The 15013-nt window shown below is 37.2% G+C and overlaps 1 non-coding gene across 1 annotated transcript; it reads left to right on the forward strand.

Moving 5' to 3' along the window:
* Positions 1 to 2927: 2927 nt before the first annotated feature.
* Positions 2928 to 3000, forward strand: TRNAG-UCC (transfer RNA glycine (anticodon UCC)). Its single transcript has one exon. It is a non-coding gene; the product is annotated as a tRNA-Gly (tRNA).
* The last annotated feature ends 12013 nt before the right edge of the window (positions 3001 to 15013 follow it).

Genomic DNA, 15013 nt, shown 5'->3' on the forward strand with positions numbered 1-15013 from the left:
ATTTGTAGACTTTTTGATGGGGCCGGTCTTACTGAAGAAGGAATTCATAGGGCCTGGACTCCATCTTGGGCCTGTTCATGCTTATCATGCTCCGCCACCTCTCCAATGGACTCTGAACTCTGTGTTTAGTGTCTATGGAAACGACAACAGAAGGATAAGACCCCCTCTGGACAAGGGAATCTTGAAGATCGTATCCAGGTTACTCATCGCCTAAGAGAACACATACACTAAACACCCCTTCCTCCAGACAGGCCATAAATTTTTCTGTACCTGTCGGAGTGTAACCTCGTGCTTATTGATTATTGGCCAATTGTTTAACTGTCTGAGCACATGGCACATGAGTGATGGGGTTTTGGGGATTGTATTTACCCTTCCTTAGTTTATGTAAGTCTCAAGGAATTTGGGGTGATGGGTTTGGACATGTACACATGGGGTATAAAAGATTTTCACAAATGCTGGTCGGGGTCCTTGGCTAAGAGGAGACTCTGCCTTGGGCCTGCAGGTGTAATAAACTGCACTCCACTATCTGCATTGTCCTTCTGAGTGAGTTTGTTTCCCGGAACACGTGGCTACAACGTGTAGTGTGAGATGATACTTTCTTGTGGTTTTGATTGGCATTTCTCTAATAATTAGCAATGTTGAGCATCTTTTCATGTGCCTGTTTGAAGAGGAGAAGTTAAAATTTTACATAACCTCCTCTCCTTCTGCCTCTGTAACTCAGCTTGCCCCTTGCAAAGTCTAGATCACGTAGGTCATGTAGTCTCAGAAAGTGGGGACTTGCAATACTAGGAACTGGAGTTTATCTCACTCACCCTTGTCCTGCTGAAGGAGGAAACAGAACATGCTCTATCTTGAAAGCAGGACTCCATCTTGGGCCGGACTGTGGACTTTGAGCTACATGTCCAGTATCTATGAAAACAACACACCAACTGGAAAACCAGGCCCCTGGAAGGAAGAGCCCCAAGGCTCTCCATTGCCTAAAAGAATACCTTAATTATCTGTGTAACCAAATAGAATCATACATTCTATTATGCTTATTGGGGTATGACCACAGGCCTATTGATAATTGTCCACTGTTAACTACCTAGGCTGAAGGCATATGAATCACGGGTTGACTTTGATTGTATCTTTCTTTTTCCTTTGTTCAGACTAGTTTCAGGGAACCTTATACACTTAGGGTATATAAGGTTTTCACAAAAACTGGTCGGGGTCCTTGGCTAAGAGTAGACTCTACCTTGGGCCCGCCAGTGTAATAAACTGCACTCCACTATCTGCATTGTCCTTCTGAGTGACAGTGTCCTTCTGAGTGTCCTTCTTGTTTCCCAGAACCCGTGGCTACAACACTGCTCTTTGCAATCACCCAGCCCCTGCAAACCTGCTTACTCATGCCTGTCCAGGTCAGGCATCCCCCTCTCCATCTTGATCACTGTCCCTGTGTGCGCAAAACCCCTTATTTTAAACCAGCCTATTAACAGCTAGTGTTGCCCACTACAGTCTGTTTATTAAAACTCTGTAATCCCTTTGTTTGGGGCTCAGAGCTTGGAGTGTTAACTCCTCTGGGCCCACTGGCGTAATAAACCTGAGTTCTCCAACTCTCCGAATGTGGTGCTTGGTTTCTTGAGCACTAGTTTCTGCAACATGTCGACCATCTGTATGTGATTATTATTCTTGTAATAATAGTACTAACCTCACAGAGTTGTGAGACTTTCGTGAGTTTATGTGTGTGAATATCTTTGCACATGAAAAGCAAAATAAAGTAACCAAATATTTTAAGAAATCAAACGTTACATCATCTGAATTCTTATAGCACTTAAAAAAATCATAAGAGGATACAACTTTATTTTTCTAAGTTATGAGCTTAATGATGGAAGAATCTTTGACTTAAATGAGATCTCTAGAATTTAGCACACGGTGCATATAGTAGACATTCAATCACAAAGCATGTTTAGTTGATTGGTAATAAATGAGACATGCTTTTAAGGAGATGGCTCTCCATATGTCATGGAAACATTTATTTTTTAAAGGCTGTTTATTTAGACTAGGAATTTCTCATGTCTTCTATCTTCCATACTTTTTATCTGCTAAAGAATGTACATAACAACTTTAAGATAGGTCTTTGTGGTGAAGGGATGATGTTATAAGGGCTTTCCAGTGTGTCAAATGGGAGAGTTTGAATAATATGTCAAATCCTATGAGGTTTGATAGTAAATGAAGTGTAGATCTAATTTCTAAACTGTAGTGCTAACATGGTCACTAGAAAGTGCATACTATTGAAGAGGAAAAGTTATAACTTTACATAACCTCCTGTTCGGTCTGCCTCTGTAACTCAGCTTGCTCCTTGCAAAGTCTAGATCACGTAGGTCTCAAAAAGTGGGGCCTCACGATACTAGGAACTGGAACTTATCTCACTCACCCTTGTCCTGCTCTTTGCAATTGCCCAACCCCTGCAGACCTGCTTAATCATGCCTGTCCATGTAAAGGTCAGGCAACCCCCTCCCCATCTTGACTGCTCTTCCTGTGTGCATGCGAAACCCCTTAACTTAAACCAGCCTATTAGCAGCTAGTGTTGCCCACTAGAGTCTGTCTATAAAAACTCTGTAACCTCTTTGTTCGGGGCTCAGAGCTTAGAGTGTTAACTCCTCTGGGCCCACCAGCAGAATAAACCTGAGTTTTCCAACTCTCCAAGTGTGGTACTTGGTTTCTCGATTACTGGTTTCTGCAACGCTAGAAGACAAAAAAGGTGGATGTATGCAAATATGCAAAATTTGCAAACATATGCAAATTTCCTTTTGCAGTGTTTGTCTTGTCTAATCCATTTTCCACAGCAGAACTATGCAAGTCCTAACCTCTGTAACCTACCTGGGTTGCTTTTCAAAGGTATAATCTGTCGCTTCATCCTTTGTTACCATCAAAAGTCTACAGGGAATTCTCTGGTGGTCCAGTGGTTAGGACTCTGCACTTCCACTGCAGAGGCCATGGGTTCAATCCCTGGTTGGGGAACAAAGATCCTGCATACACAGCCAAAAAAAAAAAAAGTTATTTGCTTTGAGTATGATCTGGGGCCAGTTTCCCTAATTTCCAAGGTGACAACTGACTAGCCCAATAAAATAATCCATGAGATTCTATTTATGTATTGATGGAAGAGGAATTATATTCTCAGTCTATTATGTTATCATGAATTACTTAAATATGATGAAATAGAGTATCATTATAATTGTTGTTTTGGCAGAAATAGTGAATTTATTTTTAGGAATATCAAACTGAATTGCAAAAAGCATAGTACCTAAGACCTCAGACTGAACAGAGTTCTTGAGCTCAGCAGATTATAAACATATATAATTTGTAAGTTTCCTTCAGGTATATGGGTATATGGAGGGCATTTAGGTGAGCACCACTTATAGCTACTTTTTACATTGTTTATATATCTATAGTGCCTTTAAATATCCTATCTAGATTAGTACTATGAACAATATTGGTGCTTAATCAATGGTTAATAAAATAAAATAAAACAAAAACTACATGATTAAGAATTGGATGTCTTTCATTTAATCCTTCCATTACAAATAGTTTCTTCCCTTAGTAGGCCTATCTTTTTAATATTTAGTTAAGATTCATGAATGTTGTCGAATGCCCTTCCATTCACTTTTGAAAACTAGCATCCTTGCTTTTTAAGATTTTCTCCATTTTCTACAGTTACACATTAAAGGAAAGAAAAGCAAATGTTAAATGTAAGGACACATTCTAAATATTCCTGAAGAGATAACATTTTGTTGTCAACTTAGAGGGTGAAGTGAATGAAAAGAAATCAAAACGCACTTGCAAGAGGTAGTCTTTTGAAACTTCTATTGATGTCCATATTACCCATAAGGAGTGCACAGTTTATCTGTGTGAACTATTGTGTGGCTGCAGATCTAGGGATTTTACTCTTTTGCTATCAGATTCTCTTTAGGCAGTGAATCAAGGGAGCATCAGCTGAAAAACCTACAGATAAGGGATTCTGAGTAATTTTAAATAACCCGTTCATCCCTTATGGCATTTAAGTGACTATAAAAAGTTACTAATCTATAGGCATCTCATGCTTTTTCTTTTCTTGTCAGTTTCTTGGTTTTCACTTGGTTTCCTTTTCCTACTTCTGAGAAGTAAGAAGATAAATTATTTTATATCCATATTTTATATCCATTTATATCCATATATATATCCATATATCCATATTTTATATCCATTCTGTTTTCAGAAACCATTGTTTGGTAAAAAGTCATTCTGAATTTTGTGATGTTAAAGAGATCAATCATATAAGAATAGAAATTACAGCAAAAATGTGATTGTAAACTGTGCATTTTATGCATGTTTTTACAACATATGCAGAGTTTGCACATTAGGAAAATTCAATTTAAACATGTTTTTGGTCAGAAATTCTTAGCAGTACCTCTTCTTTCTCTGCTGTCCCTTGCATTTGACTTCCACCAAAAATAGATATGATATTACAGAAAGTTTTATCACAAATTTGGGAAAACAGATAATGTGAGGGATGACAAACTGATAGCACAAATCAAACTATCAACCTCCTCCTACCAATAACACTCATCACTAAATAAGCAAAACACTTTTCACCTTCTCCTCATCAAGATATGGCACCTTTAAGCAGCACTCTTAAAGAGACACTTGCTATTCAACAGAGGTAGAAAAATGTCTAATGTCATTTGCCATTGCTAATTGAGAAAAAAAAATGTTCAGGAAATAATGATGCAGTTTAATTTATTCCACATTTTACAGATATGGTTATATTAAGAGATGGATATTCAAAATGAAGACTGAAGCAGTGTATGGATTGATTATTAATTCTGTATTTCCATGAATATATATCAAACATTGAATTATACTTTGAATACAGAAAGATAAATTAAGAAAAGACCTTACCCTCAGTGTATTAGGAATATTTACAAGTGAAAGATTGAAGGCAAAAGGAGAAGAGGGTGGCAGAGGATAAGATGGTTAGACAGCATCACTGACTCAGTGGACATGAGTTTGAGCAAACTCTGGGAGACTGTAGAGGACAGCCTGGCGTGCTACAGTTGATGGGGTCACAGAGTCAGACATGACTGAGGGACTGAACAGTAACAACAAATAAAAAATTTCAGTATCAAGTAATAAACCATAAAAATAATGTAGAGAATGCTATAGGAGCACACAGAAAAAAGGAATCACTTTCTGTTATTGCCCAGAGTACCTAAAGAAGACTTTTACTGAGAAAGTAATAATATTTGAATAGATCTTGAAAGACGAATAGGAAAATGGGATGGGGCAATGGGCAATAACAAGACCACTCCAGGAAGAAATAATGATGGGGCAAAAGTATGATGATGTACATCTTAATTAGAGAAAGATGAAACATTTGATGAGGCTAGAGGGCAGAAGAGAATAATTTGATGATTCCAGGTTATAAATGGCCTTTAATATTGTATTACAGAGTTTGAGGTTTTTCCTTTAGGCAATGAGGGAAAACTAAAGATTTTAAGCAAAGGGATGTATGTGGTAACTTAGTATGAAAAATGAAGTAGGAAATAAAGATATCCTGGTGGCAGAAATATCACGTAAAACAGTGATCTCTCAAATGGAATGATCATATCCTAGGGAACATGAAATGAGCCATTGGAATATGGGAAGGTAACCTCAGGATATTTACTTTTATTTAAAGATAAGAAAGAACTTAGCTTGACTCATATGTATTTTGAGTATAATTGCTTTACAATGCTGTGTTAGTTTCTGCTGTACAACAAAGTTAATCATCTGTATGTATACATATTTCCTTTCCCTCCTGAGCCTCCCTCCCATCCCCCCACTGCCATCCTACCCATCTAGGCCATCATAGAGCACTGAGCTGAGCTTCTTGTGCTTTATAGCAGGTTCCCACTAGGTATCTATTTTACACGTGGTAGTGTGTATGTGTCAATCCTAATCTCCCAATTCATCCTGCTCTCCTCTCCCCCCATGTCCTCATGTCCATTCTCTAGGTCTGCATCTCTTTTTCTGCCCTACAAATAGGTTCACCTGTACCATTTTTCTAGATTCCACATATATGCATTAATATATGGATATTTGTTTTTCTCTTTCTGACTTACTTGACTCTGTATGACAGACTCTAGGTCCATCCACATCTCTACAGATGACCCAATTTCATTTCTGTTTATGACTGAGTAATATCCTATTGTATATATGTACCATATCTTCTTTATCTGTTCATCTGTCAATGGACATTTAGGTTGCTTTCATGTCCCAGCTATTGTAAATAGTACTGCAGTGAACATTGGGGTACATGTGTCTTTTTGAACTATGCTTTTCTCAAGGTATATGCCCAGTAGTGAGATTTCTGGGTCATATGATAGTTCTATTTTTAGTTTTTAAAGGAATCTGCATACTCTTCTCCATAGTGGATGTACCAATTTACATTGCCAACAGCAGTGCAAGAGGGTTCCCTTTTCTGCATACCCTCTCCAGCATTTATTATTGGTAGATTTGTTGAGAGTGGCCATTCTAACTGGTGTGAGATGATATCATTGTAGTTTTGATTTGCATTTCTCTAATAATTAGTGATGTTGCATGAGTTTTCATGTGTCTCTTGGCCATCTGTATGTCTTCTTTGGAGAAATGTCTATTTAGGTCTTCCACCCATTTTTTGGTTAAGTTGCTTGTTGTTTTGATATTGAACCACATGAGCTGTTGGTATATTTTGAAAATGCTTCCTTTGTCAGTTGCTTTATTTGCAAATATTTTCTCCCATTCTGAGGGTTGTCTTTCCTTCTTGCTTATTGTTTCCTTTGCTGTGCAGAAGTTTTTAAGTTTAATCAGGTACTATTTATTTTTTCATTACACTAGGAGGTAGGTCAAAAAAGATCTTGCTGTTATTTATGTCAGAGTATTTTTCCTATGTTTTTCTCTAAGAGTTTATAGTGTTCAGTCTTATATTTTTGTGTATGGTTAGGTAGTGTATTCTTTTACATGTAGCTGACCAGTTTTCCCAATACTACTTATTGAAGAGACTGTCTTTTCTCCACTGTATATTCTTGCCTCCGTGGTCATAAATTAGGTAGACATCGGTGCATGAGTTCATCTCTGGACTTTCTGTCCTGTATTGTTGATCTTTATTTCTGTTTTTGTGCCAGTACCATACTGCCTTGATGACTGTAGCTTTGTAGTATAGTTTGAAGTCAGGGAGTCTGATTCCTCCAGCTCCACTTTTCTTTTTCAAGATTGCTTTGGCTACTTGGGGTCTTTTGTGTTTCCATACAAATTGTGGATTTTTTTGTCCTAATTTTGTGGAAAATGCCATTAGTAATTTGATAGGGATTGCTTTGAATCTGTAGATTGTTTTTAGTAGTATAGTTTCACAATATCAATTCTTCCAATCTAAGAGCATGTTGTATCTCTCCATCTTTTTGTGTCATCTTTGTTTCATCAGTGTTTTATAGTTTTCTGAGTACAGGTCTTTTGCATCCTTAGGTAGGTTAATTCCTAGGTATTTTATTCTTTTTGTTGCAATGGTAAATGGGATTGTTTCCTCAATTTATACTTATGATCTTTCATTGTTAGGGTATAGAAATGCAAGAGACTTCTGTACATTAATTTTGTATCCTACAACTTTACCAGATTCACTGATTAGCTCTAGTAGTTTTCTGGTGGCATCTTTAGGATTTTCTACATATAGTATCATGTCATCTGTGAACAGTGTACTGATATCCAATAAATATAATCAACAGATAAATTTAATCATTTGTATATTTAAATGAAAGATCCCCTGGAGGAGGGCACAGCAACCCACTCCAGTATTCTTGCCTGGAGAATCCCGTGGGTGAGAGAGCCTGGGGGACTACAGTCCATAGGGTCTCAAAGAGTCAGACACAACTGAAGTGACTTAGCACACACATAATTGTGTTGTATACTCAAACATTTGTCTTTACTGATATAACTGTGACCTTTCAGAGCTACTCCTCACTTTTCTGTCTTGATCATAGGCTGAAGAAGCTAATTTCAATGCTCTGCTTCTCAGCCTCTCTGGTTTTCAGTTTAATTCAGTCTATGGAGAATAATGGCAGGAGAATGAAGTTTGAGGACAGAGAAAATTTGGGAAATTTATCCTTCTAGAAGCCTCATTACAAATGTGAGGGTTTGGTAGTGATTGATCCCCTCAACTAGGAGAAGCAAAAAGGAGTTGAAAACTGAGATGGAGGATACATTAAATTTGTGCTGCTGTCTAATTTGTGCCATTTAGTCACATGAATCACATATGTGACTGAGGAACTAATGTTTCAATTTTATTCAATTTTACTAAATTTATGTTAAAATTTAAAACTAGTATTTGATTCAGGTACTGGGAAACTTCATTGGAACCAAACTATTTTGGAACAACTTGGATAAATTTTATCAAGTCTAAATATAGATCAAGTCTTTCTGATGAAGACTAAACACTCAAATTGAGACCTGTTGGTAAGAGAAAGGCCAAATTTTGAAAACTTAATAAAAAAAAAAGTAAAATAGCTCATTAATAATTTTATACTGAGTTCATGCTGAAATAACAATATTTAGAATATATTAGTTTCAACAAAATGAATAATTAAAAAATAATTTCACTTCTTTCTGTTTTTTATTATGGCTATTAGAAAATTTAGAATTACATATGCACCTTATATTATATTGAACACTACTCAATTAAGGATTTCTGGTATATTCCCACTGAGGACAAAGCAGAAAAATTTAATTAAAAAAACAGAGATGAACTTCTGGTCCTGGCAAAATGACATAGACCCATTTTCCCCTACTCTTTCTGTTAAATATAATTATCAACACTGGGAAAATGTATGAGACAACCAAAGAGGAACCCTGACAGGTGGGAAGAGGAAGGAAAATTAGAGAATGCAGGAATAAGACAGTGGCAAGGTGGGTGTCTTATTCCCATCCCCCCCAACATATGAAGGCAACCCAGGCCCAGCATTTCTTAACCCCCAATCTAGTAACAAAAGGTGGCTCAAGAAGCCTTCTACCTGATATTAAATCTTGCTGACGTTTTACAAAAGTGCAAAAGGAATTTTAATGGAGGAAGGATAGCCTTCTCAACAAATGATGCAGGAACAATTGGACATCTGTAGCAAAATAAATAAATAACCTTGACTTCAACTTCATATTAAAAAAATTAACTCAAATGGATCACAGACATGAATGTAAAACATAAAACTATTAAGCTTTTAGAACAAGGATAAAATCTTCTGGATCTTGGAATAGGCAACAGGTTCTCAGATTTGATACCAAAAGCACTATCAATAAAAGTAAAATTGATAAATTGGGCCTTAGCCAAATTTAAAAATCTATCCTGTGAAAGAGTGAAACCACCAGCTATAGATGGATAGAAAATATCTGCAAACCACATAGCTGACAAGGAACTAGTATCTAGAATATGTGAAGAACTCTGAAAACTTACCAGTCCAGCAAAGCTGATCAGACACTGAGAAGATATGAAGACACATTTCCTTGAAGAGGAAGACAATATACAGATGGTGAAAAAGTTTTTCAACATCATGAGCCGTTGTGCCACTGCATGCTAAGTCGCTTCAGTGGTGTCCGACTCTGTGATCCCATGAACTGTAGCCCTCCAGGCTCCTCTGTCCATGGGATTTCCCAAGAATACTGGAGTGGTTTGCCATTTCCTTCTCCAGGGGATCTTCCTATGAGCCATTAAGGAAATGCAAATGAAAAACTACAATGAGATTTCACTACACACTTATCAGATGGTTAAAATAAAGTGATAACACCAAATATTGAAGAGTATGCAGAGAAACTGGGTCACTCATACATAACTGGTAGAAATGTAAAATGGTACAGTCACTCTGGAAAATAATTTGGTAATTTTCTATAAAATTAAACAGGCAACAATCATTGGATTCAGCAATTACACTGTTGGGCAATTTATCCCAGAGATATGAAAACTTATATTTACTCAAAACTCTACACAGATAGCTATAGAAGCCTTATTCATAATAGCCCAAAACTTGAAATAATCCAAATATCCTTCAATTACTGAATGGCTGAACAAATTATGGTAAATCTATATCATGAACCACTCAGTAATTAAAAGGAACAAACTATGAATATATGCAACAACTTACATGGATCTCCACTGAATTATCTTAGAGAAAAAAGTCAATCCCCATGTTACATTCTGTAATAGTTAATTTGTATAACATTATTGAAATAACAAAATTATTGAAGTGGAGAACAGACTAGTTCCTGCCAGAGGGTAGGAATGAGTGCAGATTCAGGGAGGAAGTATGTGTGGGAGCCAAAGGGAAGTGTGAAGGACCCTAGTGATGATGGAAATGCTCAAATTTTGACTGTACCAATGATTCAGTACTGTGATTCTGATACTGTACCGTACATCTGCAAGATATCACCATTGGTGGAAACTGGTATAGGGGACCTCACTATATTATTAATCTTTCTTACAATTGAATGTGAATCTGAAATTATCTTAAATGAAAAAGTTTTAAAAAAGTCAATGAATTATACTGATGAAATTTTTGTCCTGTAGAGATAATTTTAAATCCTAAAAAAACCTTCATGAGAGAAAAGACTTTTTTGTTCCACAAAAAAATAGAAAACAAATCTCCAAAAAATGTCCTATCTGCCAAATAATGTGTAAGAAACAATGGCACTAGTAACAAACACATAAAGCAAAATATAATTGTCATGGCAAATGTCAGCACAGTTCTCTAAGAATCGATAGATATTGTGGGAAAAGCTAAATTGTGCTATTGAGGAATAGATTATTGCTGTTGTTTTTGTTCAGTCACTAAGTCATGACCAACTCTTTGCAACCCCATGGACTGCAGCACGCCAGGCTCCTCTGTCCTCCACTATCCACCAGAGTTTGCTCAAATTCATGTCCATTGAGTCAGTGATGCTGTCTAACCATCTCATCCTCTGTTGCCCCACCTGTCATCCTGCCCTCAATGTTTCCCCAAATCAGGGTCTTTTCCAATGAGTTGGCTCTTTGCATCAGGTGACCAAAGTATTAGAGCTTCAGATCAGCATCACTTGTTCCAATGAATATTCAGGACTGATTTCCTTTAGGATTGACTGGTTTGAACTCCTTGCAGTCCAGGGGACACTCCAAAGTCCTCTCCAGCTCATTTCAAAAGCATCAATTCTTCCTTGTTCAGCCTTCTTTATGGTACAACTCTCACATCCACACATGACCACTGGAAAAACCATAGCTTTGACTAGACGGACCTTAGTTGGCAAAGAAATATCTCTGCTTTTTAATGCATTATCTAGGTTTGTCATAGATTTTCTTCCAAGTTGCAAGCATCTTTTAACTTCATGGCTGCAGTCACCATCCCCAGTGATTTTGGAGTCCCCCCCCCCTGCAAAAAAAATAAAATCTGTGACTGTTTCCACTTTTCCCCCTTCTATTTGCCATGAAGTGATGGGATCAGATGCCATGATCTTAGTTTTTTGAATGTTGAGTTTCAAACCAGCTTTCCTCCTCTCCTCTTTTACCCTCATCAAGAGGTTTTTAGTTCCTTTTCACTTTCTGCCATTAGAGTGGTATCTTCTGCACATCTGAGATTGTTGATATTTCTCCCAGGTTTTGACTCATCCAGCCTGGAATTTCGCATAATGTACTCTGCATACAGGCTGCAATACACAGCCTTGTCACACTCCTTTCCCAATTTTGAACCAGTCGGTTGTTCCATGTCCAGTTCTAACTGTTGCTTCTTGACTCACAGGTTTCTCAGGAGGTGGGTAAGGTGGTCTGGTTTCCCATCTCTTTAAGAATTTTCCAAGGTTTGTTGTGATCCACACAGTCATAGGCTTTAACATAGTCAATGAGGCAGAAGTAGATGCTTTTCTGGAATTCCCTTGCTTTCTCTATGATGCCACAGATATTGGCAATTTGATCTATGGTTCCTCTGCCTTTTCTAAATCCAGCTTGTACATCTGGAAGTTCTTGGTTCATGTATTGCTGAAGCCTAGCTTGAAGAATTTTGAGCATAAACTTGCTAGCATGTGAAATGATTGCAGTTGTACGGTAATTTGAACATACTTTGGCATTGCCTTCTTTGGGATTGGAATGAAAACTGATCTTTTCCCAACCTGTGGCCACTGCTGACTTTTCCAAATTTGATGACATATTGAGTGCAGCACTTTAATGCCGCATCATCTTTTAGGATTTGAAATAGCTCAGAGCTGGAATTCCACCACTTTGAATAGCTTTGTTAGTAGTGATGCTTCCTGAGGCCCACTTGACCTCACACTCCATGATGTCCAGCTCTAGTTGAGTGACCACACCATCGTGGTAATTAGGGTCATTAAGACCTTTTTTTGTGTAGTTCTGTGTATGCTTGTCACCTCTTCTTAATCTTTTCTGCTTCTGTTAAGTCCTTACCATTTTTGTCCTTTATTGTGTTCATCCTTGCATGAAATGTTCCCTTGGTACCTCTAATTTTCTTGAAGAGAGCTCTAGTCTTTCCCATTCTGTTTTCCTCTATCTCTGCATTGTTCACTTCAGAAGGCCTTCTCTCCTTGCTATTTTTTGGGCCTCTGCATTCAGTTGGGTATATTTTTTCCCTTTTTTCCTTGCTTTTGCTTCTTTCCTCAGGTATTTGTTAAGCCTTCTCAGACAACCACTTTGCCTTCTTGCATTTCTTTTTCTTCAGGATGGTTTTGGCCACTGCCTCCTGTACAATGTTACAAACCTCTGTCCACTGTTCTTTAGGCATTCTGACCCAATCTGATCCCTTGAATCTATTTGTCACCTCCTCTGTATAATCATAAGGGATTTGATTTAGGTCATATCTGAATGGCCGATTGGTTTTCCCTACTTTATTCAATTTAAGCCTGAATTTTGCAATAAGGAGCTCATTATCTGAGCCACAGTCAGTTATAGGCCTTGTTTTTGCTTACTGTATAGAGCTTTTCCATCTTTGGCTGCAAAGAACATAATCAGTCTGATTTTGGAATTGACCATCTGGTGATGTCCATGTGTAGAGTCATCTCTTGTGTTGTTGGGAAAGGGTATTTGCTATGACCAGTGTGTTCTCTTGGCATGACTCTGTTAGCCTTTGCCTTGTTTCATTTTGTACTCCAAAGCCAAACTTGCCTGTTATCCTGAGTATCTCTTGACTTCTTACTTTTGCATTCCAGTGCCCTTTGATAAGAAGGACATCATTTTTGGTGTTTGTTATAGAAGGTGTTGTAGATCTTCACAGAACCAATCAACTTCAGCTTTTTTAGCATCAGTAGTTGGGGCATAGACTTAGATTACTAAGATGTTGAATGGTTTGCCTTGGAAATGAACTGAGATCGTTCTGTTGTTTTTGAAGTTGCACCCAAGCATTGCATCTCGACTCTCTTGTTGACTCTGAGGGCTACTCCATTTTTTCTAAGAGATTCTTGCCCACAGTAGTAGATAGAACGGTCATCTGAATTAAATTCTCCCATTCCTGTCCATTTTAGTTCACTGATTCCTAAAATGTTGGTGTTCACTCTTGCTTGACTACGTCCAATTTACTTTGATTCATGGACTTAACATTCTAGGTTCCTATGCGGTATTGTTCTTCACCGCACTGGACTTTACTTTCACCACCAGACACATCCACAACTGAGCATAGTTCCTGCTTTGGCCCCGTTGCTTCCTTCTTTCTGGAGCTATTCTTAATTGCCTTCCACTCTTCCCCAGTAGCATATCGAACATCTTCTGACCTGGGGGCTCATCTTCTGGTGTCATATCTTTTTGCTTTTTCATATTGTTCATGGGGTTCTCACAGCAAGAATACTGGAGTGGGTTGCCATTTCCTTCCCCAGTGGACTACACTTTGTCAGAACTCTTCACTATGACTCATCCATGTTGGGTGGCCCTGCACAGCACGCTCATAGGTTCATTGAGCTAAACAAGCTCCTTTGCCACAACAAGGCTATGATCCATGTGGGGGAGGAATAGTTTAATCAAATTATTGAGTTTATATAAAAATAAGCACACACACAGAGCCTGACGTATGTCAATTAAGGTATGTGCAGTTCCTTTAAAAAATGATTTGCTCAGAATCACTTAAAATTTATCTTGTTACTTGCCTCAAGGTATACATCGACACAGTTTAATAAATCAATAAAAGGCATAATTATATAAAAGTTTACCAAAGTTCTTAGCAACTTTGAAGTGAAGACATATATACTACTAGATAATTATTTTATCTAAAAGTAACTCAGAAGGGAACTTATTATCTATAAAACAGTGTAAAACAGAACACTTCATACCAAAATATATAGAACATAGCAAAAGTTGTATTTAAATATTAAATACCTTTATTTATTTATTCGTAGATGTTATTGTTACCCATTGATAAAAATGTGAATAATATTTAATAGATATTAAAATCATACCAGTTATTAGATGATAATATTCATTCTCTCAGGCCATGTGTGAATATTCTTAGTCCAGAGTTGCAACTGGCCCTGCTGTCTTTTTGCTTTGAACAAGGGAAGGCAGGTTAAAAAGCACTTTTTTTCTGCATTTACATTCTTCATTCATGTACACTATGAAGATAAACTCATAGCTCACCTGGTACAAGTTATTTTTTTTGTCAATTTATTATTTCCTGTTGAGATAACACAATTTGTAACATTATAGTTTCATGTAATGACATTACATTGTTACTATCATATATACCACCATGAAACGCCTTTATTGTTAAAGAATGTTCAAAAATAAAGAATAAGCACGTTAAGAAACTAAAATGTATAAGAAATTAGAAAAACAATATATAGAAACACAATATTGATCAATGTTTCACCAATTTTAAGGGAGGATTAAAATGCAGAAATTTTATTAAATAATAAAATAAAAGGTAGAGTAAAAGATAACTGTGGGAAAGACTGCTAATTTTCCTTCCAATGCCCATAGATCTATCTCTCTTTTTTCTTAAAGTGAGAGAATCCTCAATAGCTTCCAGGTTTGAATGTTACA

Source organism: Dama dama, chromosome X (genome assembly GCF_033118175.1).
Source record: "Dama dama isolate Ldn47 chromosome X, ASM3311817v1, whole genome shotgun sequence".
Taxonomy (NCBI): domain Eukaryota; kingdom Metazoa; phylum Chordata; class Mammalia; order Artiodactyla; family Cervidae; genus Dama; species Dama dama.